Genomic DNA, 25,776 nt, shown 5'->3' with positions numbered 1-25,776 from the left:
TTAAAACATCTGTTGATGCATTTTCCCCTTTAGTTCTTGTGATAGCAGTCTGCAAACGTCCCACAAAGTCAGCAAAGGGTTCATCTGGCCCTTGTGTTATTTTTGTGAAGGCCTCATCTTTGTCATTTTTATTGTGAATCAAAGCCCATGCTTTGATAGCATTAGCAGCAATTTGCTCATATGCTGCTATGGAATAATTAATCTGTACTGTGACATCTGCATAGGGACCTACACCTGTTAGTAGGTCATAGGTGACTGCAGCATGAACTGCATTTTGACTATTTTGTTGGGCTTGTATCCTACAGAGCTCACTATATTCAGAAAGCCACATGTAGTTTTGTCCAGGTTCTAGGTATACCCTTGCTATAGATTTCCAGTCATTAGGGGTCAAGATTTCAAAAGCCAAATTCTGCAATAGCATCTTAACATAAGCTGATATAGCCCCATAAAGAGTGCAAGCCTTTTTCAGATCTTTGAGGATTTCTATGTTAAAAGGGGCATATCTTCGGCTTTCTTGACCTGTGGAATTAAACTGTTGTATTACAGGAAAAATATTGGGTTGAAGTTCTGCCACATCTATGCCTTTTTCTTTGGCCTTCATTAAGCCCTGTTGCAATCTAGTCATAGGAGTAGTTGGATGCTGAGGGGGAGGTGCTGGTGCTGTCACTGGCCCCCCTAGTACCCTTCCTCCCTCCATCCTGGAGAGTGGAGAAGATGGAGGAGAGTCAATCACTTGCTCCTGAGGTGGGGCTGAAGCTGCCTCCTGAGGTGGAAAGTCACCACACCTTGCTCACTTAAATCTCCATGCCCTGTGGGGATATGGTCATTAATCTCTTCATTGTCTTCCTCCTTAATATCAGGCTTCCACATTTGGCTACTCCAAGCAGGAGCAGCAGCAGCAGCTTTTTTCTTTCTTCTAGGGATAGGGTTTCTTAGTGCTAACTGAATTTATATTGTATAAATAGAATGCCTGGATGGAAATTGAATGAGGACCGTTTTTCACTGTAACATGCAGACATCTGTTGTCCAACCAGGCACCAGTTATCTCGAGAGATCTGCTCCTCCTCAAGGGGAAATGTGGTTTAATGTACACACAAGTCTAGCTACCTGTTCCCAAGTTATAAGTAGCCCTTGCCTTCTATCAGCTTAAGCATGCTTTCTATAGCGTCACTCCTGGGTGGGGTTGAAGGTGTTGGGGGCGGGGATGGAGAGTCTTTAATTAGCATTTGTCCCATTTTAGCCAAAAAAAGATTACTAGTTTAGTTTTTAAGAAAATAAGTTCCCTGTTTGTCTATTAACAATACTCACCCAAGTTCCTGGTCACCAGAGACTTCTTCAGTGAAAGTAGAGTTCTTGGTTCCCACGCTTAGGAGCCAAATGTGAAGACTGGGTATTTTAAAATCGGCTGGAGTCAGGAATTCAGGTTAGGGGAAAATCGTCAATTTTTATTCTCAGTGAAGAAGGATCGGAGGTGGAAGAGAATGGGCAATAGCAATGTGTGCAGCTGAGTCAAGATGCTAGCTAGACCAGCAGCCACACGACCAGCAGCTAGGAGTATGGAACCCAGGCCCAATCTCTCCCAGCTTCTCTTCCTGTCTCTCTGCCTCCACCCACCAAAATCGTCATTTCCTCTACAACACATCAGGACTTGCACAGAGAATGGGTGGGGGCCATTCTTTATCCAAGCATGTATATTAATAGAGTATAGTCCAATTATTATTTAGCCTCACATGCTTGGGACCACAGTGCATCAACTCAAGCCTCAGCCCATTACACTGAACAAAAACAGTAATACAACAAATTCTATGATCCAGCAACCCAGGTCTTCTTGCAATTCATCATGCCATCTCTCATCTAGATGTCTTTTTTCTAACTGTCACCCATTCCCAGAATACAATCCCTGCTCACTTCCATCTATTTGCTTCCCTGATTTCTTTGAATATTCAACTTAAATTCCACCTTCAACCTTTTCTTTTCTTTCCTCTTCAGCCTAAACGTGCACTGCTAGTATTTGCCTTTTAAAATTACTTTCCAATTAAATTGTATATGCCTTGTATGTACATAATTGTTTATATGCTATGTCCCTCATTAGAATGTGAGTCTCCTTGAGGTTAGGGACTAAGCTGTTACCTTTCTTTGGATTCTCAGTGTGTAACAGAATTAAGTATATTAAGTATATTATTATTAGCATATTGAGTATACATAATAAACGTTACTTTTCTGAATAATTTTTGAGGCTTTTTTCTGCCTTCCCATTCCTCAGGTTTATAACTACAGAGTCATTTTTTTTATTTCTTCCTGTCATTCTACATATTTAATCAGTTTTCTGTTTTATTCTCCACAATAATTCCCCTTCTCTCTACTCACACAGTTGCCAGCTTAATCCAAGTCCTCATCACCTCTCATCTGGATTATTTCAATAGCCTTTTAGTTGGTGATATTGCCTCAAGTTTTTCTCTACTTTAATCATACATAGCTATCAAAATGTTTCTTCTGAAACTCAGGTTAACATATATCAAGATTTTATTCATTAAACTCTAATGCTTTATTACTTTTAGTATAAAACACAAAGGCCTTTAGTGGCATTTCTATTTGAATCTGATAAGACTTCTTTGGGCAACACCTATAAGTTTCTGAGGATGTATTATCTATATTAGGAGTTCATCCAAGTATTTCCTATATAAGTGAAATCACAAGTCTAGTTCCTCTACTGATCCCTAATGATTAGTATAGAACCAGACATATTGTAAGCACTTAATGAATATATCCATCCATTCTTCCATTCATTCACCCAATCCATATTTCTTCATCTTATCCACTGTAATGTTATGAAAGTTTTATGAAAATACCTTCATGGAATTATAATAGTCTCCATGTTTCATTGGATTTACACTTAGTTCTTCTTACTTTCTGAGGTCACAAATTGCAATAATAAAAGTTATGTGGAAGTAGAATTTGATTTAAGAAAGACATTTCTAACAATTTGAATTGTTCAACCAGAGAATGGGAAGCATCATAAAAGGATCAACACCTGGCTGCTGGAAGTATCTAATATATCAATCAATCCATCCATCAAAAATATTTATTAAGAATCTACTATTTGCCAAAGCCCTATGATCATTAGGATACAAAAACAGAGAATGTGTCTGTCCTTAAGAAGCTTGCAAGGTCATGGTGCAGAGCTTAGATCATTATTTCCCAGAGATAGTATAAGATACTTTTGAAGACTCCTTATTCATCAACACACCTCCAACTCTGTTCCTATATCTATGATGATCTCATGACATATTCAAAAAATTCTATAAAGAACAAAATAGGGCCTCATCAATTATACTGAAATCTTGAAAGTTTTAGCACTTAGCTAACTATCTATGGTTACTTTGGAAAATGGCTTCCTCTTTGAATTCAAAAAGTAAAATTTGGGTCAGATCCTAAAATTCAAGAATGCAATGCAAAAATTGTGCATAGGAAAATCCAGAATCAAAATACCAAATATGTTTTTAGTAAAAAGAAGTATAAATCTGATTGTCTACATATTAATTGTTAAATGAATGTTTTGCCAAGTATTCCTCTTTTCTAACCTTCATTAATACCAAAATATCTATTGAATTGTAAACATCTTCTCTATTTAGCTTAGATGAACTCCAAATATCTGAAAAGGATGTTTTGTTGTTTTGGTTATTGAGATAATCAATTATGCTAAGTTTTCCTAATATTAAACCAACCCTGCATTCCTAATATAAATCCTTCTTGATCATGGTGTATTATCTCCGGAGTGACTTTTTGAAATCTCTTTGAAAATATTTTATTTAAGATTTTTGCATCACTTCATTAGGGAAATTGCTCTATAATTTTCTTTCTTTGTTTTCATCCCTCCTGGCTTAGGTATTAGTACCATGTCCATGTCATTAAAGGAATTTGGTAGCAATCCTTCTTTCCCTATTTTTTCCAATAGTTTGCACAGTATTGTAATTTATTGTTCTTTAAACGTTTGATAAAATTCACAGGTAAATCCATCTGACCCTGGAGATTTTTTCTTAGGAAGTTGATTAATAGCTTCTTCTATTTCTTTTTCTAAAATGGGACTACTTAGATAATTTATTTCCTCTTCTGTTAATCAGGGAAATCTATATTTTTGTTGGTATTTCTCCATTTTACTTGGATTTATTGACATAAAGTTGGGCAAAATAACTCCTAATTATTTTTCTAATTTCCTCTTCATTGATGGAAAGTTCTCCCTTTTTATTTTTGAAATCTTTCATGATTTAAAAGACAAACCTGAACTTGGCTTTATAAAAGTTTACTATCACTACCATTAAAGAAACAAAGATAGAAAAAAAGGAGACAAAAATTGCCAAACATGCTCATGCAAAATTCACTTGGAAAGAATTTTCATGTGTAAGAAAAGATTAGTTTGTAAAGAAAATTTTATCAATTAGACAAAAAATCAGAATAGAAAAAGTTGTCTATATCCTTGTACATAATAAAAATGCTGTTTCACTGCAAGTATATTTTTTTAAATGGAAAAAAAACTTTCTGCCTTCAAGCTTTCCCCTCTCTCCTTCACAACTGAAAAAGTGATAATTGGGACTATCACCCTAAATGTTACAGAAAGTATTTATAGAATATTCTACTTCTGAAGATGAGATATTTTTAACTTAACCATGAATTTGTCAGGAAAGGCCAAGGTATAATTAATAATAATAGTAACAATAACAAAACCTGCAAAATATATTTTTTTTAAAAAAATATCACTATATTTGCTATAACAGAACACATTCAAAAGCTATTATATCTCTTGTGTTAGGAACTAAGGAAACAAAGACAAAACAAGTTCTTTCCTTAGACTGGAAGTTCCTTGGGGACAGGAAATATGATACTCCATTTTTGTATCTCTAGCTCTTAAAACAATGGTACTTATTAAGTGATTGTTGATTTATTAATTGACCTGCGCCAATTGATTTTGATTTCTTAAATATATATTTTACCAATATTATCATTAATAATAATAATAATAATAATGACAAGTTTTTCAGTGGACTCATAGTCACCTATGGAAACGAAACATCCCATGAATTTGGGGTATGTCCTTAACTAGTAGGCTAAATCCTGAAAGAGATTCAGCATCCCAAAAGAGCTAGTTAACTGTGAGGAGGATAAGTAGGGTTTGGAAGCAAAGTGGAATTACCAGAGATACCACATGTCAAGGTGAAGGAGAAAGACACCATAAGGTAGAGTGCCATGGAGGACTGACCCAAAGAAGGCAGCAGCCATGGGATGGACCATAGATTTTATAGAGAAAACTTAACCTCAGGGACATGACAGGGATTTCTGACAGGAAATGCCAAGATGAAACTGCTGGAGACCTCTACAGAGGGTGAGTCTCAGGGGTTTGACATAATGTGGATTTCAGACTGGAAGATCTCCCCTGAGAGTGAGAACATGAAACTAAACTGATCCCTACCAGTGCCTTTCCCCCCAACCTGCCTCAGGGATTAATTATCAGTTCCTCTGGTAACCACAGCTAACACAGAAGACCTCATCACATCTATACAATATGTATAATAGTGTATAATTAAAAAAAAAGTAATTTGGGAGAAAGTCAATAGCCATTGGGAGGATGAACTAAAAAATCATACAGAAGCAGTCATGAGCTGTGCATTTCTAAGATTTCTAAGAGGTTTCTGTAGATTTCTAAGAGATGGAGGTGAGGAGGGGAAACATTTGAGGGATCAGAATAGTAAATGATTTAAAAGCATGGAAGTAGGGTAGGAAGTATAGAGTATGAGGAATTATAAAATGTCCGGATAGGCTAAACTTCAGAATACAATCAATAATGTATTATCAGGCTGTTAATATAGGTTGAAAGCAAGATGTAAAGGCCTTTAAATAACAGAAATATTTATATAGGATCCTTGAAGTAATAAGCCTTTTGGGATTTCTTAAGGGATTGATTTGGCCAGACCAGAACTGGAGAAATATCATCTTGGCTGCTGACTGAAGAATGGATTTCTGTGGGGAGACACTGCCTTCCCAGAAGGTGACAAGGCAATAACCATTTTGTTGTTTTTGCTTTTGTTTTGGAGTGTGAGTGTATGTGTGTGTGTGTGTGTGTGTGTGTGTGTGTGTGTGTGAGACTATTATTGTATTGTGGATAGTGTGTGCCTCTCAATGATCTAAAAAGTCCTTGAAAAACTACCAAAGGAAAGCTTAATTCTTGCTTATACAGATTTTCTTTTTTTGTATGTCAAGAAAGTTACTATTGATTTAATAATTTAATAAATTTAAAATTTCAGTATTTGTGATCCTGGTAAGGAAAATAAACACATAACACATGTACATACATGCACATGCATGCACACACATATACTCAGAAACACATATTTCTCATCTATGTGGAACATTTTAGACACAGCATTTTACAAATAGCATTTACAAAATGAACGGTGGAATCATGCTATATGCAAAAAAAAAAAGAGAGATGCTAAGGATATGCAGTATATATTTTAATTACATTTTCCTAATATACCAAATTATAATTACAATAGGAAAATTGTTTAGGGAAAACCAGGACAGGAGATTTCTTGTTGTTTTGGTATTTGTTTTGGAGGGTGAGTCTGTGTGTGTGTGTGTGTGTGTGTGTGTGTGTGTGACTATTATTTTATGATGGACATGTGCGTGCCTCTCTGTGTGAACCTGGTAATTTTGAAAAACAGAATTATCACTTCTGAGAAAAAATTCAGTCTCCTTCTCAACTCTCCAAAGTTTATATTCAGAGAACTCCTGCTGATTTTAAAAGGGAATCTTGGGAAATGAAGAAGTATATATAGGTACAAAGGGACAGGATAGCACAAGGCAATATTCTATTAAACAGAAACAAAGAAAGTTTCAGGAGTTGCTTGAGTTAGAGTAATATAGCCTGTTTGCATATATTTCTTATTCCTTCAACTGAAAACATTTTCCAGATGCGGTGAAGTTAGTCAGACCTAGTGTCTTTCTGCACAGAATCTCTTGAATACTTTGCTAAGCCTCTCATACTAGGATCCAACATTTACAAAAGAAAGAATTTTCCATGTGATGACATTTAACGATCACAGGTTATTCACCTCTTGGGAATGAATTTGCCTCAATTTAAAGTTGGAGGCAGCATCCTATGAAAAGTTCACTTTATATTTAAAGGTACCAAAAGATTGGAAAGAACAACTAGACTCAGCTGTATTATACAATGCTATTGTCCAACATGTATTATAGTCTTTATACAATACCCATTTACAATGGTGAAGTAAAAAGCAACAACATAAATGACATTTTTTACCACTGACTGGGAGAGGTCACAACAGAAGATAGTGGCTACTTTGACATTTTTTTATATTAACTTTGAGCTTGGGGCCAAAGAATGCTTCTATACCTCTAATATTCTCTAGAAATCAACTAGATATAGATTAAAAACTATAATCATAAATTCTTCACATTTACAGCACTTCAAACAGCTATGATATAAATTATGAGTGCTTCATGGCTCATTTGCAAACTTATCATGACTTTTTTGTTACGTTTGTGTAGTTGGTTTTCTATTTGCATAGTTTATTTTCAGATTTTCATATATGAACATTTCAAATGTTTATCACTATTTTGCTAGTTTATTATATTTTATGTTATTATATGTTTTATATATTTATTATATAGTTTGTTATATATTTTGTATGTTTATTATGTTTTATTACCTAGTAGAATATAAATTCTTTAAAGGTAGGTAGCATTTGTTTGTTTTCTCTTTATGACCCCAATGTCTAGCTTACTGCATTACATATTGTATATTAACCGAATGAGATCAAATTGGAATGGATTCTTTTCACAGGACTAAAATTATAGAGATGGAAATTACATAGAAGAGTGGTACCATGTTAGCTATCAGTAAGCAATATTACTGGTCGCTTATAACTTCATTAGCAAGTATCATCATTCCATTATAATTTGAATAAAAGAGTTAAACTATATTTTGTAAATTAAATTTTCAAAATACTAGAAGATTCTAGTATTTGATCATGAGGAAAGAAAACTGAATTTGGTGTTAAAATACCTGGATTTAATTCCTAGTTTTGACACAGACCTATGTGATTATTGATAAATTATTTTATTTTTCTGGACCTCAGTATCCTCATATGTAAAATCAGTGGGTTGAATGATGAACTCCAAAATCTCTTTGACATTTTAATCTGTGATCCTCAGAGGGAAGCATCAAGACCTCTAAAAAAAATTCTCTACAACCAAAAAAGGTCAATAGAGTGCTGGCTTGTTATAATTACCTACTGCTAGTAAAGAATAAAGAATGGAAAAATAGAACTCCAATTTAATATCATGCATTATTAATGGGGTAACTTGTCTGAATAAGGATTGTAGGCACTCAGTATAATACGTAGAGATACAGAGTGAGACATAAAGATAGAAGAGATAAAACATCAGGACTATGAGCAGTTGCCAAGAGAAGCTCTCTCTAACATTTTGGTGACTGAAAATCATTTCTCAGTCTTCAAAGAAATAAAGACAAATAAGGGAAGGGATATTCATTAATTAAGATTGGACCTTTCCAATATAATAAAAATGAAACTCAGTTAAATCAGTGGTATATCAACTGAACTACAAACAAAACACATTCTAGAACTAAACAAAATAATAAAAAATTACTTTTTTGAGCAAAAGTTTGAAAATTTCAAGGAAAACGATGGGAAAAATTAGGATTGGATTTTACAGATGTCTTTTTTTTTTTTCAAAATGGTAACATCAACATTCTTTGGTATTGGTTCAAAAATTAGGATAGTAGAACGCAACAGAAAAACCAAGAATCTAGGAAATAAAATGCACTCAATAATCAGTTGTTTAAAAAAAAACCTGAGAAAATTAGTTATTTAGGGGAAAATAACAAAACAACAACAAAAGATTATTACATTAGAAAGATTTCTATGATAGGGAATACATAAATGGGAGAATAATGATATGTTGGTACTTGTTAGTGGTTTTGGTCATTCTTTTTTTTTTTTTTTTCTTTTTAATCAACAAAAGCCACTTTTTTCCATACCATGATGTAGTGTTGATCCAATATGTTGTTGTTTGTCCTTTGTTCTTAAACAGGACCATGACATGAGGGAGGTGATGCCATTGATGGGAGTGCAGGTTTTACAAAAAATACAGCAGTAATCCTGAGGCCTCCAGACCTTAGGAAAGCTGTTATTCCAAGTATTCTGACTTTAGAAATATAGTCCTAGAAACTTTGGTAACTGTCAGATAACAATCTGTTGGTCAGTGATAACAGGGTTTCTGATACAAATAATGAGGTGCATACCAGACCACCCCTCATTTCTATCTCTGAACAATAAAATTAGCTTGTCAGTGACATGAAGAAGCAGTTTTCTCTATCTTTTGCTATAATTATCTTCTTGCTTCTGCTCCTTTGCTAAGTCCTTTTGGAACTTAGCCCATTTCAACTGGCATTATAATTACAATAAACTTTGTACCTTGACTTGGAGATGGATTCAAGTCTGAAAATTCTTTTGAGACACCTCAGAACTACATAGTCTACAACTGCATAGGATAAACTGAATGAAAATCTCTCATGGGAATATGGCCTTGAGACTTTGCAACAATAAGGTGAACTATAGCTAAAAAGCTGCAGATGTTCAATTGTCTTGGGTGAACATTTCACCATCTCTTAATTAGCATTTAAGTGCTTCTTTAAAGGTGATGATGGCTTTGGGAATTCAGGTAACAGAATTCTCTCATCAAAGAATATCTGCTTGTATAGTAGTTCTCTAGGGAAATTTAGACTGGGTTTATTATTTACTAATATTCTTTTGTTTCTGGGATGTTTAGAAAAGGTCACAGGATTTGGGGGCTTCTGGTCTATTTAATCTTGAGTTTTACAATTTGTGTTTTGCACTCCTTTACTGCCACTTTGTCTGTTGGGAGTTGCCCTTTTTCAAGAGATCATAATAAATCCCTTTTTTGCCTTTTTTTTTTTTTTTTTACCTCAAGAGTCTTTGATTTTAATTTGTCCTACACAGTAACTTTTGGAGGGAGTCTCCTTTAGAATCTCAACACCATGCAAGTGCATTGGATTTAAGTGATCCAGGGCTATGCAAGATTACCTGCCTCACTTGCCTCTTCAGAGTGCACTGACAAGATAAAGATCAGACAACTGGAGATGGCCCTGGATGAAAGGAGAGACCTTGGTCTTTTTAAGCTAAGTTTTTCAACATGTCTCAGTGTGACTGGAGCTGCAACCATTCAGCAAAGCTGGATAGCAGTTGAGGCAAAGAATCTCCTTTCTCACCTAGTCTGAAAGAATATAAATAAATGACTGAATGAATGTTGGAGGGGAAGACCCTTAGGGTTTCTGACCAAGCAGAAATGACCACTATTTTCATTTAATCTGAGTCAATCAGGAGCCAAACAATGATCAAATGGAGCTTGGCCCAAGACCTGTTGGTAATCAAGTTTTAGCTTAAGACCTGTTTCTTAAGAAAAAAAAAAAAAAAAAAAAAAAAACCTAGCCAGTAAACCCCAAGGTATCTTGGGAGGAGTCAGAGGAGCAAAAGAGAAAAAAAAATGCTTTTATGAGCATCTGTCAGTAATGGTACGATACTTTTGTCACATTTATTTTCATTGACATTTCAATTTCCTTCCTAAGAACTTGTGGGACTATATTAGAGTTCCAATATGGAGATTTCACTACCAAGATGCAGAAAATTTTGTTGTAATATTTTAAATTTCATTTTTCTATGTGTGTGTATGTGTATTTTTCTTCCTTTTCTCTTTTAATTCCCTTTATGTAGTTGAAGATATTGCCAACCTTTATTTAGACTTGTTTTATCATTGCCACCATTGTTTGCCTCTGTTTGAAGAGACAGAATTACTGCCTACAATTGTCCAACTTCATAAGAACTGACTGAATAGTTTATTTTCTAAACTTATGATATCTTTTGGCAGTCATCTCTCTTGATTTGACAAGGAAGTCAGATATTTGCTGACAGGCACTTTTTGGGTGCATTTCACTTACATGTTGTAACAATTAATTTGCATTGGTTAAACTTTTGGGTGATTATTATACTCAGTGTTTCTTTTTCTGTTTGTTTCCCAGTTTTTGTGTTAAATATGAAAAAAATGAGTAGTTTTATTTCCTAATTCATTGTCTCAATTCTAATTGCTTATTATGATATTTAGCCTTATTTTAGTATTTGAATAAGTGAAATCTTTCTGAACTATATAGATAGGCTATAATAAATTGATTGTTACTTATAGACTTTCAATACCAGATAATTAGACTTTTGGACTCAATTTAGGTACACAGACACAATTGGAGATCTTAAAACTTTTATAATTTGAAATTTTTTCCAACACTTTGTCATGGGAAATATTCCATATGTATGAGGTTATAGGTCAATTAATGAAAAATCATACCCATATTTTGATAATTTTATGAACAAATTATTACAAGTTGAAACTATCAAGGAACCATTTCTTATAATTTGTTTATTTGAGCAATACAATATTTTAAAGAATGCAGATTTATTTCTAATAAATAAATACAGTTTAGGGTAGGAGGGAAAGAATTAAACACTTTGCAATTTGCTTAAATTTTAAAATAGAAATAGTTACATATTACCACTTACTCTTTATAATCCTTGACATCTGCTATATGAGTTAACTCATAATTATAATTTTTCTAAAACATAATTTATTGAGTGTTAAAGAATGTATTTAGTAATTATTCCAGGTGCCCAGCATGGGAGTCAATAAGCAGTTATGGAAATTTCTGAAAAATGGCATTTTTAAACTATTAATTTTGCTCTCCTTGGGCTTAGCACTAAGTACCCTTCAGAAAAAAAAAGGTAAACATAGTTTAACAGTACTTGCTAGTAAAATTCTACTCCTCAGTCCCTAGATATAGAAATATAGAAACATGTAATCTAGGTAAAAATTCTGTTTTCATATATGTTGAGTACAGATATAATTGACATTTTTTGTTCTCATATTTTAAGTGATAGATCAATGCTGTAGTAGGTACATTTATATACAAATTTATAAAAAAAAACTATAAGGGGTGATGAGTTTTTTATTGTCTTTATTATATATTTGAATTTTTTATTATCATCCCTGAAATTTCTGTGCTAAAGCCCCATTAATATAAAAAGCTGGTGGTCAGTATCACACACCCATATATGTCAAAGGTAATTTAACATATGGTGATAATATCAAAGATTTGTAATCTTACAGACATCTCATCTTGAATAAGAGCATCCATAGATAGGTCCATTCATATAGAGATAGAAGGAAATTCATCTATTACAATCTCTACATTTTATGATGTTAAAATAGGTTTAGGGAAGTAAAATTATTTTTTTAACAATCACATAAGTAGTAAATTTCAGTGGTGAAATTAGAATCTAAGTCCTCTGACTCCAAAGTCAGTGTTATTCCTACTGTATTAAATTGCCTCTATTATTATGGCTTATACCGCTTTGATTTAAGACCTTTTCATTTCACCCCCTTTGTCTCAGTCATTTACTCTCTTTTTATTACTAGTCAATTGTTTGGGATTCATATTGAATTTTGCTTATGAATTTCCACTTTTTTTTTTAACATTTCTGATTAGTCTTCTGACTATTGAATATAGTCCCAACTAAAACCCTGGTACCTAGCATTCTATCTATAACCCCCTTGTTTATACTGTGCAGTCTCTGGTTTCTTAAACAATTTGTCTCTTGTAACCAGGTTCTATAAAACTAAGAAAAAAGTGTGGTGGAGTGTTAAGTCAGAGTTGAAATATTTCTGCTACTCTGACTTTGAAATCTATAAAAGATCAAAATTTCAAATTTATTATTCATTAATCCTATATTTGAGAACTTAGTTATCAATCCATGGTTCAGGATTATGAACAATATTGAACAATATGTAGTTCACCTCCCCTCCAACTGCAGAAAATTGTTATGGCCTCGGCTTTTTATATAATATTTGGTGACCCATTTGGGGATCCATTGTTTGCATTTCTGACCTTGGAGTATCCCTAGTTTCTCTATCACCACACTGTAATATTAAAACGTTAGAGAAAATTATATAACCTCATTTTTGGAAGAAACCACAGAACTCATCTGGTTCAATCCTGACCTCAACAAGAATCCCTTCACCATGGGTGGGTTTTGTAGCAGATGAGCCCTTTGCTTCCAGAGTCAGCCCATTTTGTTTTGGGACACATTAAATTGTTAAAAATGTTTTTCTTTTCTTTACCCTAAATCTCATTCTTTTTAACTTACAATCAATGCTACCAGTTTTGCCTTCCACAAAGATAATATAATTTTTTCCTTAACCACATGACAGCAAGATAATTACTTAATTCATTCTCAACCACTTCCCAGTTTTAGTGAATGCAGTTATTTCCATATTCTGAGTCAATAAATGACTTATTGGGCCTACCACATGTATTGTTGTGGAGGCCACAGATACTGGGGGAACTATGGGTGAGGTATGAGATCATCCAGCCCAGCCAGGGAACCTGCTGTTGTGTCTCATTTGGCTCCCCTTTCCCCTTGGGCACATCTTGCCCTTGCTGAGAAGTCAGGAGGTGTGGCAACCTGTGTTGTGATTGAATCAGAGTTATATTAAGTGGCAAAGAGATATCTGCACACAATAGCAAGTTGTTTCTTTGGTCCCACATTCGTAGTATTCTATGGTTAGCACATGTGCAGTGTGAGGTGATTATTTAATGGTATTAAGGTATAAAATGCTGAGAGAATTTGGATAAAGGGAATCCATGTTTGACCATCCATGTAGTTCCACCCCTTCACTCCTCACCATCATCAGGATTCGGGCAGGTAACAAAATCCTCCAGTGAGCAGGTCTGGACATTACATTTGGTGCCCAATGTGGGGCCCTAGAAAGCAAGGCACAAAGCTGCTCAAGTGATGCACTCAGTGAGTTAGGGAAGGAGTCCCTGTGACCCACACAGAGTGATATAAATACGAGAAGTGGGAAGATTCGATAAGGACTAATTCAGTCAGTTGTTTTTCAATGTGAAATGGGGCAAGTGCTAACTTGCCTTCGAAGCTCTCCAGGAAGTGTATAATAGAGTGCATGTCTCTGTGGCTCTCTAAAAAGAGAGCTTTTATCATGGGGTGTCAAACAAGGAAGTTTGAGGAGAAAAACAAGCAGAGGATTGGTGCTGTAGTCCTGGAGGGTACAATGCATGGGACAGAGCTAAGGAAGTTTTTTATAGTATCTTCTTTATTTATATTATTTGTCATTACCCTGGGAGGTTTGAGGGGTGTGGGTAGTTGGGTAGGAAGGGAGATAAGAACTTCATTGAGAAGTTTGAGGAGCATGGTGACTCTCCATTTCTCAGCCCAAGGAGCACACTTAGGGCATCCTCTGCTTCCTGATCTCCTCTCTCACCTCTGTCTTCATGGACTGGGGAAGGAGCAGGAGGAGTGGTGACATCATGGGCAGGTACAGTTTCCCTTCCAATGTCCCAAAGCAAGGGAAAGGAGAAAAGACATGTTACTGCAGTTAGGCTTATAACTGAGCATTCAGTTTTTAGGCAGGGCTGCTGTTGAAGTCCTGACAGCACTCTCACCTGTTCCCATTCAATGGAAAATTGATACACCATTGTGAGGGAACAATGGCCCTTAATCTGTGAAAAAATTCAGGCCTTACTAGATATAGTACAGGAGCACCTTGACCAAGAGCACTTACAACCTTCTCTGTTCCTTGGAACTCTCCTGTATTTGCTATAAAAAAAAGAAATCTGGAAAATGGAGGGTGTTGATTTATTTGAGCAAAGTGAATGAACAAATGGAAAAAAATGGAAACTCTTCAGCCTGGGCTGTCATTTCCTATTCAGTTGCCTAGAGAATGGCCTCTTTGGGCTACAGACATTAAGGATTGTTTCTTGTTGTGTTCTGGTTGGTTTTCTGGAGGTCTCTGGACCAGCCTTCATTTCAGCTGAGTAATTACCACGAGAATATCCAGAGATAAAAGTCCAAAAATCTTTATTGTCTCCTTTACAATCTTGTCTTCTTTCCTGGGCCCGGGCTAGCTTTCTGGAGATTCTCCAGAATATGTATTGGTTTCTGTGGGGGAGGCAGGAGGACCACCAAGACAGTAATTATCTTGAAGTGTGTCTCAGTCCAAGAGCTTGTGCTCTAGCCTCCAGTCCTCTGTCTTCTCCGAGGTCTGTCTTTGAGCGCTTCTCTGACTGAGTTCGTCCCAGTATTCAGTATACTGAGTATAAGCCAATCATATCACTAGAGAATCATTATTTGTTGTAATATTAATTCAATCATACTGAACTAGAGAACTATTAATCACCATGCTAAACTAGATAACCATTGTCTTATCAATTCCACTGAGTTAACACCTTGTAAGAATCCTTGTTTTAAGTATATTTCTCCAGTGTTCTGGCCCATTGTAATTTCTACTCTGTCACTCTGGATAAGGATGATATGAAAAGATTTGCCTTTTCAGTGCCTAGTGTTAATTTAGCTGAGCCTTATAAAAGATTCGAATGGATAGTTTATCCATTCGAGATATGAAAAGAGAGAATGAAAAATAGCCCTACCATGTGTCAAATATATGTGGCTGCTGCTCTTACTCCAGTAAGAAAAGCATTTAAAAAATGTTATGACATCATGATGTCTTGGGGTGTACACCTGAGGGGCAAATGTTAGAAGCATGTCTACAAAAGACCCTAGAAATATTAAGGAACTACCAATTATATATAGCGCCAGAAAAAATTCAAAGGCATACTCCTTTTCAATATTTAGGATATGCAGTATCACCTAAGGTGCTTACAGTACAAAAACTTTCCTTAAGAACAGAGATGCTAAATATCTTAGATGACTTTCAGAAATTGATAGGAGATATCTAGTGGTTGCGTCTAGTATTAGGCTTAATTACTTATCAGTTACAACTATTATATGACATTTTAAGGGGAGACAATGCTTTAGATTCACCTCACCAGCTTACCAAAGAGGCCCAAGAGACTCTAAGAGAGGTTAAACTGGCTTTATCCAATGTGGTTGAGAAAGTCATCCAAAAATCCTTGGAAATATCAGTTTTTGCTACAAAAGAGGTACCCACAGCAGTCCTTCATCAAGAAGACAATGTGATTGAGTGGGTAACCCTCCCAGAAAACCAGACCAAAGCCTTACTCCTTAACTAATGCTTATGAACTTTAGGTCCAAACCTATTAAAGGTCATCAAATGAGTAATGCAATTATATGAGATAAGACCTGACAAGATATACACCTTCTATACCAATGCATAAATTAATGTATGCTGTGAAACCATCCCAGAGTAGCAAATTTAATTGAATGCAGCTCCAAATTTACACATGGATCCCCCTTAAAGGTTACCTGGCTATTTCAAAATTGGGCATTTATATTAAAAACTTCCTTTTAGTCCACTCACCAGAATGAATTGTATGCAATTATGCTAGCTCTTACTTATTATCCAGAAAATATAAATATAATATCTGATTTGACTTATTCAGTAGGTGTAGTACAAAAAAATTACCATAGCCAAATAAAATTTGTAGCATCTAACATATGTCAGCTTTTTAAAGAATCTGAGGAGCAAGTGAGAAATTATCCAAGGAAGTATTACCTCTTGCATGTCCCATCTCATTCAGGCCTTCCATTACCTATTTTTTAATGGAAACTCAAAGGCACATTACTCTCCCTCTTTCAGACCACCCAAAAATCTCATTATAAATATCATCAAGCTTCTCGAGCTTTACATCTACAATTTGGGATAACAAAAGAAAAAGCTAGGAGCATAGATAGTAAAAGCCTGTACAGCTTGCCTTCCTTTCCATGCTCCTATGCTCCCTCCAGGGAAGAACCCTCGTGGTTTGAGACCCAATGAAATTTGGCAAATGAATATGACCTATTATAAATCGTTTGGTCATCTGTCTTTTATCCATGTTGTAGTAGATACCACCTTTTCAGGATTCACTTTTGCAATAGCAGCAGCAAAAGAGACAGCAGAGTGGTCATTGAATTCCTTATACAAGCTTTTGCAATTATGGGTGTGCCACAAGTAAAAAAAACAGATAGTGGTCCTGCATATACTTCCAAACATTTTGCACACTTTTGTGTACAGTATAAGATTTTACACAACACTGGCATACTTTTTAATCCTCAAGGATAGGCAATAGTAGAGAGGAGAAAGAGAGACATCAAAACACTCCTCCGAACACAAAAGAAAGGGAGAGCCACAGGTAACCCTAAAGAACTTCTAAATCTAGCCCTTTATACTATTAACTTCTTGATTTTTGACAAAGATGCACTGGCTCCAGCAAACAGGTTTTATAACCCATTGGAAGGGCAGTATTCAGTGCAAGCAGCTCCACTATCTTTGGATAATCGCCAGATGATATGGAGAGATCCAGAAAGTAGTGAATGGAAGGGACCAGATAGGTTACTGTTTGGGGTAGAGGGTTTGCTTGTATCTCTACAGGTGGAGAAGGAATAAGATGGGGGCCAATGAGCACTTGGAGAGAGACAGAAAAAGAAAAAAACCTCACTGACACTGAAAAAGCATGGCTGTTAGCTCTATATGTATGGCAATTGGCTAACAGACATTACCACGACCATAAAAATAATTGTTAATGAAAGTAATGCAGGACATCAAAACCTGAAGGAATCATTGGATTCCCTGACACATGAAGTGATGGACAATAGATTGGTTTTGGACTATCTCTTGGCTGCTGAAGGAGGTGTATCTATGGTTGTGAATTAGTTATTTTCTATACCTTCCTTCTGGGGCTCATGGAAGTCTTTTATAGTATCTTGTTTATTCATATTATTTGTGACATTATTACTTGCCTGTGTGATATTATTACTCACCTGTGTGATTCCTTCCATACCGATAGACTTGATTACTGATGGATGCCTTCTCCAATTAAAACAAAATAAAGGAAGATATCTAGAAGGCCAAAAATAGTGGGGGAAATCTGGTTGAGGTATAAGACCCTCCAGCTCAGCCAGGGAACCTTCTGATTAATGTCTGGTTTGACTTTCTATCTTCCTAAAGGTCTCTAGGCCTTTCTGAGAAGTCAGGGGGTGTGATAATTTGTGGTGTAATTAAAGCAGAGTTATACTAAGAGGCAAAGAGACATTTACACACAATAGCAAATTCTTTATGTGGTTCCACATGTGCAGTATTTAGTGCATGAGCAGTGTGCTATAGTTATGTAACAGAGTAGGGTATATAAAGCTGAGAGAATTTGGAATAAACAGACTCCATGTTTGAGCAACCATGTGAGTTCTGCTCCTTCACTCCTCACCCATGATCAGGATTTGAGGTAGTACCGATATCCTCCAGTGAGCAGGTCCAGACATTACAAATTATATTTATTCAATGGTACATCTGTAAAAGAGAACACTGAGTTTTGGTCTCTAGGAATAAATTTTCTTTTTTCTTTTTATTACATATTTTTTTAGTCTCTTGGCTTTGGGATTATCATTTGGGTATTTCTTTGGGATTTGTTAACCACAGAGCTCCCAACATAAATACAGTCAGTCTTCTCATTTTCTAGTTTTCTTTGTCATGTAAAATATAAATATTAATAATCACAGCTAATATTTTCATTCATACTTTGCATTGATTATCATGTTTGAACTAGATAATAATGCACTGAAGTACTATAGTCCTTGGTATAAATAATAAGAAAACTAGCATAGCCAACCCGAATTCCCAAGTTATTTATTCTGGCACAATTCTCTTTCTTGACATGTCCATAGAGTTGGTCATAATGGCAACTTTAAGAATTATACATTTTGGTCAGAACATTTCATTTTCATGTTCAACTTGTTTGATTTTTTTTTCCTAATTTTAAATATATCCCTATTTTTTTTCCCAAACAACTAGATCCACAGACTGCAAAAACAAGTATAGTTTCATGACTTGGAAGGAAACAACCTGAAATAATATAAGAAAAGTCAACTAGGAGTCTCATTAGGCCTAATGAACTTGATAGTGGTTTTACAGTTTAGAGATATGCCTACTGAAATATTTTTTTAAAATATTTATATTCTTATAATGCCTACATACACCATAATTTCTCCTTGTATTTATTCTTCTTCTCCTTCCAAAGATCCATTTCACATATTACATACTATTTTGGAAGATAACAAGAAGAAAAGGGATGGAAAAAAAAGCATAAATGGTCAATACATTCAAAAATGTCTTAAAATAAATGCAGTGTAACACTCTTTTACTCCCAACTCTGTAAATTAGTTGTGCAACATTCAGTTTGTATTATTTGGGGGTTATCCTTTCTATTTATACTATTGGAGTTATTGATATATTGTTTTCTTTGCTCTTTATTCCTTCTGTTTCAGTTCATGTAGATGTTTCCATGTTCCTCTATATTCATCATATTCATTGTTTTTTATAATACAGTTTTATATATATATTTATATTCATGCATCACAATTTGATTAGTAATTTTTCAAATCATGGGCATGTACTATGTCTTTAATTATTTGTTATCACAAAAAGTGCTACTTTAAATACTTTGGTTTATATGAAGACTTTCTTATTTATATACATGTATGTGTGCAGAAATATTTCATTTTCATGTAACCATATTTTCTTTTATCTTCTGTCACTGTTTCTTTTTTTAATTAACAGTACTTCTGCACTCTTCTGACTATGAGAGATATATAATTTATTTCTCTTATAACTTGAAAAATATCTTTGATATTAAGGACATATATACATTTTTTTTTGAATGCACAGTAGAATATTTTGTCAAGTACTGGTCAAAATCTGTTGTTTTATATTGTTTTTCAGTTTTGTCAAATGATTATTTAGAAAAAATACTGAGCTATTTCTCAAGTGATTTTTTTTTTAATCTCAAGTGATTCTTATTTTCTGGTTTATTGAACAATGGAATATTAAATCCCATTGTTTGTTACTTTCTTTTGTTTGTTCCTTTCCATTGCTCTACCTCTCTATGATTTTAAAGACTGCCTCCTTGTGAAATAGTCTGGTCTAAAATTACCATTTTTCATTGATCCTTATAACTTTTCATTATTTTCAAAAATATTAAACATATTTTATTTTTTACAAATTAATTTTATTATTTTATTTAATTATTTAAATTATTTCTTTATATTTATTTGGTATGGAATTACAACATTAATTATAGTAGCATTGCCATTTTTATTATATTTATATAATCCAGCTATGAACACTGAATGAATATTTCTAGAGATAATTAAGTGGATCTTCACTGGTTTAAGGACTAATTGTTAAATAAACCCTTACACATATTTTATGTGCTTTGGTAGAATGATCCCTACATGTTTTATTCTAATGTAGTTCTTAGGAAATATTCTATTATTTCCATTTGCATCATGTTATAATTTTACATTGTATATAGATGTCAATGTTCAGATTATCCTAGTAATTTTTTCTCAAAGTTAGTAAAAATGTTAAGATTATTTAAATTAAAGTTTGGGATACCCCACATAGAAATTAGGTTGATTTAGGAGAATTTTTTTTAAATGATTTTGACTTTCTCAAAAGCTTTTACCAAAAGTATCTTTTTAAATTTCTGTAGGATTTTCTAAGTAAACTAGCATATCATCAGTAAACAAGAATACTTTAATTTCCTTTTAGTATGTCTTCATGCACAGTGTACATGGTGATTTCAGGGAGAACTAGCATCTCTAGTATATGGATGCTTGCTGAGCCTTTGTAAACACTGCCCATCCACCTTAGATGTTAATTTTCATCTAATTCTCATTTATGGATCCAAAAAGTTTGTAACATGCACAGAGGCCACATCCCAGTAAAACAAACTTGGCACACAGACTAAATCAGGTTGAGAGTAACTGACAGGCTTCAAAGTCCTTAGTGTGTTAGGGATAGTGACTAAATGCATATGAAGATTTCCCTAGAGAATGGGTGGAGGAGAAAAGAAAATGAACCAATAGTTTTGAAAGCAGCTATGGAGTACTCAGAGTTTGGTCAGACATCAAAAATGCAAAGATCATCCACAATATCCTGGGACATTTCCAGTCATTTTTACTTTCTGTCATGGACTTTGATTATTCTGGAAAAATGTGAGCCTAATGATTTGTTCACAAATCCACCAACAATATATCTATGTGCCAGTTTTCCTACATCCCCTCCAACATTCATCATTATCCTTTCCTGTTATATTAGTTAATCTAAGAGGTGTATAGTGGCCCCTCAGGATTGTCTTTATTTTCATTTATCATTATTCATTTTCATTTTTGATACTAGCAATTTGATTTTCTTTTGTCCTTTTTCTAATCAAATTAAAAGTTTATCTTGTTTTTATTTCATAAAACCAACTCAATTATGTTTGTTAGTTCAATAGCTTTCTTACTTTCAATTTTATTAATCTCCCCTTTTATTTTTAGAATTTTGTATTTGGTTTTTAATTGAGGTTTTGTGATTTGTTCTTTTTCTAGATTTTTTTTAGGTGAATGCTCAATTCATTGATCTTTTCTTTCATGATTTTATGTAAGTAAGTCACTCCTAATTCCCAGGCCTTCAGAAAATCTCTGGCCACTGTCTCGCACAGTGGTTCTTTACCAATCTTACCTCAATCGAAAGTTTTCAAAGATCTCTGGACACCGCCTCTATGAGTGGTGGTTTTCACATTCAACAGAGCACCTGAGGACAGCTGCATGCAAGCTCAAGATCTTTATTCCACCTGTTCACATCCTGCCCTTTCTGCATTCTTACTGACCTTGAACTCCTAATGATCACCTACTTCCTGGTCCCTAATGCTTATATAGGGTCTATAATGTCACATGTACAGCCAATTAGAGGAGATGCCTCCCATTGATGATGCAATCTCAATGCTTTCCCTCACGAGGTGGTCCACACTGTTCACAGAAAACCACATCCCGGTATCTCAAGCTTCAAGGTCTTTGTACCTCCTGGTTGCACTGTATGACTTTCCTCTTCATAGTCTTACACAATAAAGTATTTTACATTTACTTCATTTTTTATTTTTATTTTTTTTGGTTTTGATTCACTGATTCTTGATGTCTCATTGAGTCATTGACTTCCATTTGTTGAATTCAAATTTTTAGTGAATTATTTTCTTCAGTTAGCTTTTTTATCTCCTTTTACATTTGGTCAATTGAATTTTTAAATGAGTTGTTTTGTTCATTGTTTTTTTTTTTTTTTTTCCCATTTCACAAATTCTGTTCCTTAAAGAATTGTTTTCTTTTTTCATTTAACCAAATTTCTTTTTAAACAAGTTGTATTCTTCTGTGTTTCTGCGTTTCCTGTTGCAGAGTTTTCATTTCCCTTCCCCACTTTTCTTCTAGCTTTATTTTAGGATCCTTTTTGAATTTTTCCAAGAGAGCCTTGTGAGATGAAGACCAACTCATATTATTCTCTGAGGCTTCATCTGAAGATGTTTTGTCTTTAGTTTTCTCAAGATTTAAGATCTTTCTTTTCTGTCTTCATAACAACTATTTATCATCAGAGCTCTTTTTTGCTTTTTTGCTCATTTTTAAAGGTGGAGGTCTCCTCTTAGGACAAAGTAGAGATTGTCCCAAGCTTTCTCTACAGGTGATAGCAGCTTCATACTGTTTGTTTTTTTTTTTCTCAAGACAATCTATTGATTATTTTTTGATTAGCTATTATTTTCTCTCTGTATTCAGAAATTCCAGCAAATTTTCTTTTATTATATTTCATGCCATAAGTGTTCTTGAATTTTTAAATGTTTTTATACTTTGTCTTGACAATGATAGAGCTGCTTTATGCATATTTTCTTTGACTCAGTTTTGCTTGTAAGGAAATGACTGTTATCTTTTAAACTTTGGAGTGGTGTTTTGTAGTTTTTGTTGTTTCCCTCATTCCAGATTGTTCTTCACTTCTTTGCATTTGTAGCCCTAATAAGTTGTTTGCTCTTTTGTTTCAATTGTGAGTTTTGTCACCATACATTACAGTTTTCCTATTTTTTCAGTTATTTCTGCTCTATAAACTATAAAGTCTTCTTTTGTAAAGTTAATTTCTCTTTTCAGCTATACAGCATCATCCTACTATGGTTCCACTTTCCTTTTTTAAGTAATTGTTTATTTAAAACAGAAGAAATTGAAAAAAATAAAAGAAAATAATAGGAAAAAATTGGAGGATCCAAAATATGAAACAATATATTTCCATTTCACTAAAGTGTTCATAATAAATACTATACATTGTATTTAGAACTGTCTTTTCTTCACTTCACTGTAAGTTTCCTTTGATGTACTTTTTACTTTATTATTTTCTGCTTTCCTTCTTTTCTCCATCTCTCTAAAGAATGCTATAATTCAATGCTATTTATTTGTTTTAAATATTTTAAAATGAAATTAATTAATATAGTTTCCTTATCTTCTCCTTTGATTGCATCTATTTTAACTTTACCTTTGTCTGAGATTAATGATTACTATTCCTACTTTTTTTCAATTAATTGTATTCCTGATCATTATGATGATATTTGCATATATCTCTTTTTATTCCTACTCTTGCAGACTTCTTTACTTTACTTCTACACTCTTTCTTGCTTTGCTATTACTTAACCTCCCTCCTTTCCCATATCTTCTGCCTCAAGCTTTCCTCCCACTCTTTCCCTGTCTTTATTTCATTCCCATTAATTTAGACTGGCTTCTATATCACCTTGATCCTATTCCTCTCCCCTCTTATTTCTTAATCAGAAATCTTAGAAGATTTTCATATCCTTTCAAATACATATTTATCATTTCCTCTATGACACATTCCTGTGTCAGTTCTTGTTACTACACCTCATTTATATAATCTAATCAATCTTTTTTTTTTTACTTTTTTCTATATAGTTTTGCTTTTTAGAATCACATTTTTCTTTTGAACTACCCAGTGACTAATACAATATTAGACTAATGGTTTATTTTTTACATGTATAAAAAATAAGCTTTGTCCTTATTGAGTTCTTTACAATTAGTCTTTTCCAACCTTTCTGGACAGCAATTTGGAACTATGCCAAAGAATTATCAAACTTTGCATACCCTTTGACCCAGCAGTATTTCTACTGGGCTTATATCCCAAAGAGATCTTAAAGAAGGGAAAGGACCCACATGTGCAAAAATGTTTGTGGCAGCCCTTTTAGTAGTGACAAAAAACTGGAAACTAAGAGAATGCCCATTAGCTGGAAAATGGCTGAATAAATTACAGTATATGAATGTTATGAAATATTATTCTTCTGTAAGAAACCATCAGTAGGATGATTTCAGGGAGGACTGGAGAGACTTGCATAAACTGATGCTAAGTGAAATAAGTAGAACCAGGAGTTCATTGTACATGGCACAAGAAGATTATATGATGATCAATTCTTAATTATTCTTTTTCTTTCATTCAGGATTATATTTGCTGGGTATAATCCTTTTGGCCAAAATCTTAATTCTTTGGATCTTTAATATGTAATGTTCCAAAACACTTTATTGTAGTTATGACTGTATATTTTGTGATTCTAAGTGTGTTTCTGTCATAATTCAATTTTTTTCCTGTTGCTTATAGTATTTTCTTTTTGATATGGGAGTTTTGGAATTTAACTATAATATTCTTGTAAGATTTTGTTGTAGTATTTTTTTCAGGTGTGATTGGTATTTATTTATTTCTACTTTTCCTCTTTGTTATAATACTTTAGACGTTTTTCTTTAATTATTTCTTTTATTATTATCTCAAGATTTATTTTGATTGTAGTTTTCAGGAACTTTTCTTCAGATTTGTTATTTTTCTTATGACATGTCACACACTGTCTTCTGTTTTTTTCATTCTTTATATTTTGTTTTATTACTTCTTGAGTAATACTACTTCTAGCAATATTACTTCTTGATCTCATAACTTTGCTGGCTTCATCTTCATTTTCTTCCTTAAGATTATATATTTTCTTTCCTTTACATAATATTCTTATTTTTCTTGGGTTTTATTCATTTTTGTTTGTTTGTTTTCCTTCAATCTCTCTCATTTGGTTTTTAAAGTTTTTTTAAAATATTCTTTCATAAATTCTTTTCAGGAAGGTGGTCATTTGATGGTGATCCTTGGAGTAGGAGAAGCTTTAAAATCATTTAGTATACTCTTCTGATGATGAAGCCCACTCTTACCTATTTCCATAATAATTTTCTATGATTGTGTTCTTTCTCCTCTTTCTGCTCATTTTTATTTAAATAAGAACATGATAGTGTAATTGACTCTAATTTTGGGGTGGGTGATGCTGCCTTTGGCCTCAAGTCTTCCTTTATTTCTCCCCTCTGTCCTGGAACCCCAAACCAAGAACTCCCCCACCCCTGTAATTGTTAGCAGCCAGCCATGTCCCTCCCCCATTGATCCTGCCCTCACCAGGCATCTTCTGGTGGTTGGTTTTTGACCTACTTCACCATGTTCCCAGAATTCCCTCCAGTTTTACTCTTCTTGAGAATTCACATCTTTTTCTGTAATAGCAAATATTGACTATAATTTTTGTATCATAATATTTATTCATAGATGTGATCTGTCATGTCATATTCCCTTTTGTTATTACTTTCTTCTCAGTTGGGATAAAGACTCAAGGTCTTTAAATGTTCTTCCTTTGGAGATTTTTAGTAATTTCACAATACCCTTTCCCTGTATTTTTCCCTTATTAATCATTTTCTGGTTCCTTTCCCTTTCCATGAAATTTTTATGACTGTTTCAGTCTCCTCCCACATTTTTACCTCACATTATTTCAAGGGAGATAGA

The sequence above is a fragment of the Sarcophilus harrisii genome, chromosome 2, assembly GCF_902635505.1.
Source record: "Sarcophilus harrisii chromosome 2, mSarHar1.11, whole genome shotgun sequence".
Classification (NCBI taxonomy): domain Eukaryota; kingdom Metazoa; phylum Chordata; class Mammalia; order Dasyuromorphia; family Dasyuridae; genus Sarcophilus; species Sarcophilus harrisii.
The sequence above is the reverse complement of the archived record's forward strand: the minus strand, read 5'-3'. Positions refer to the sequence as shown.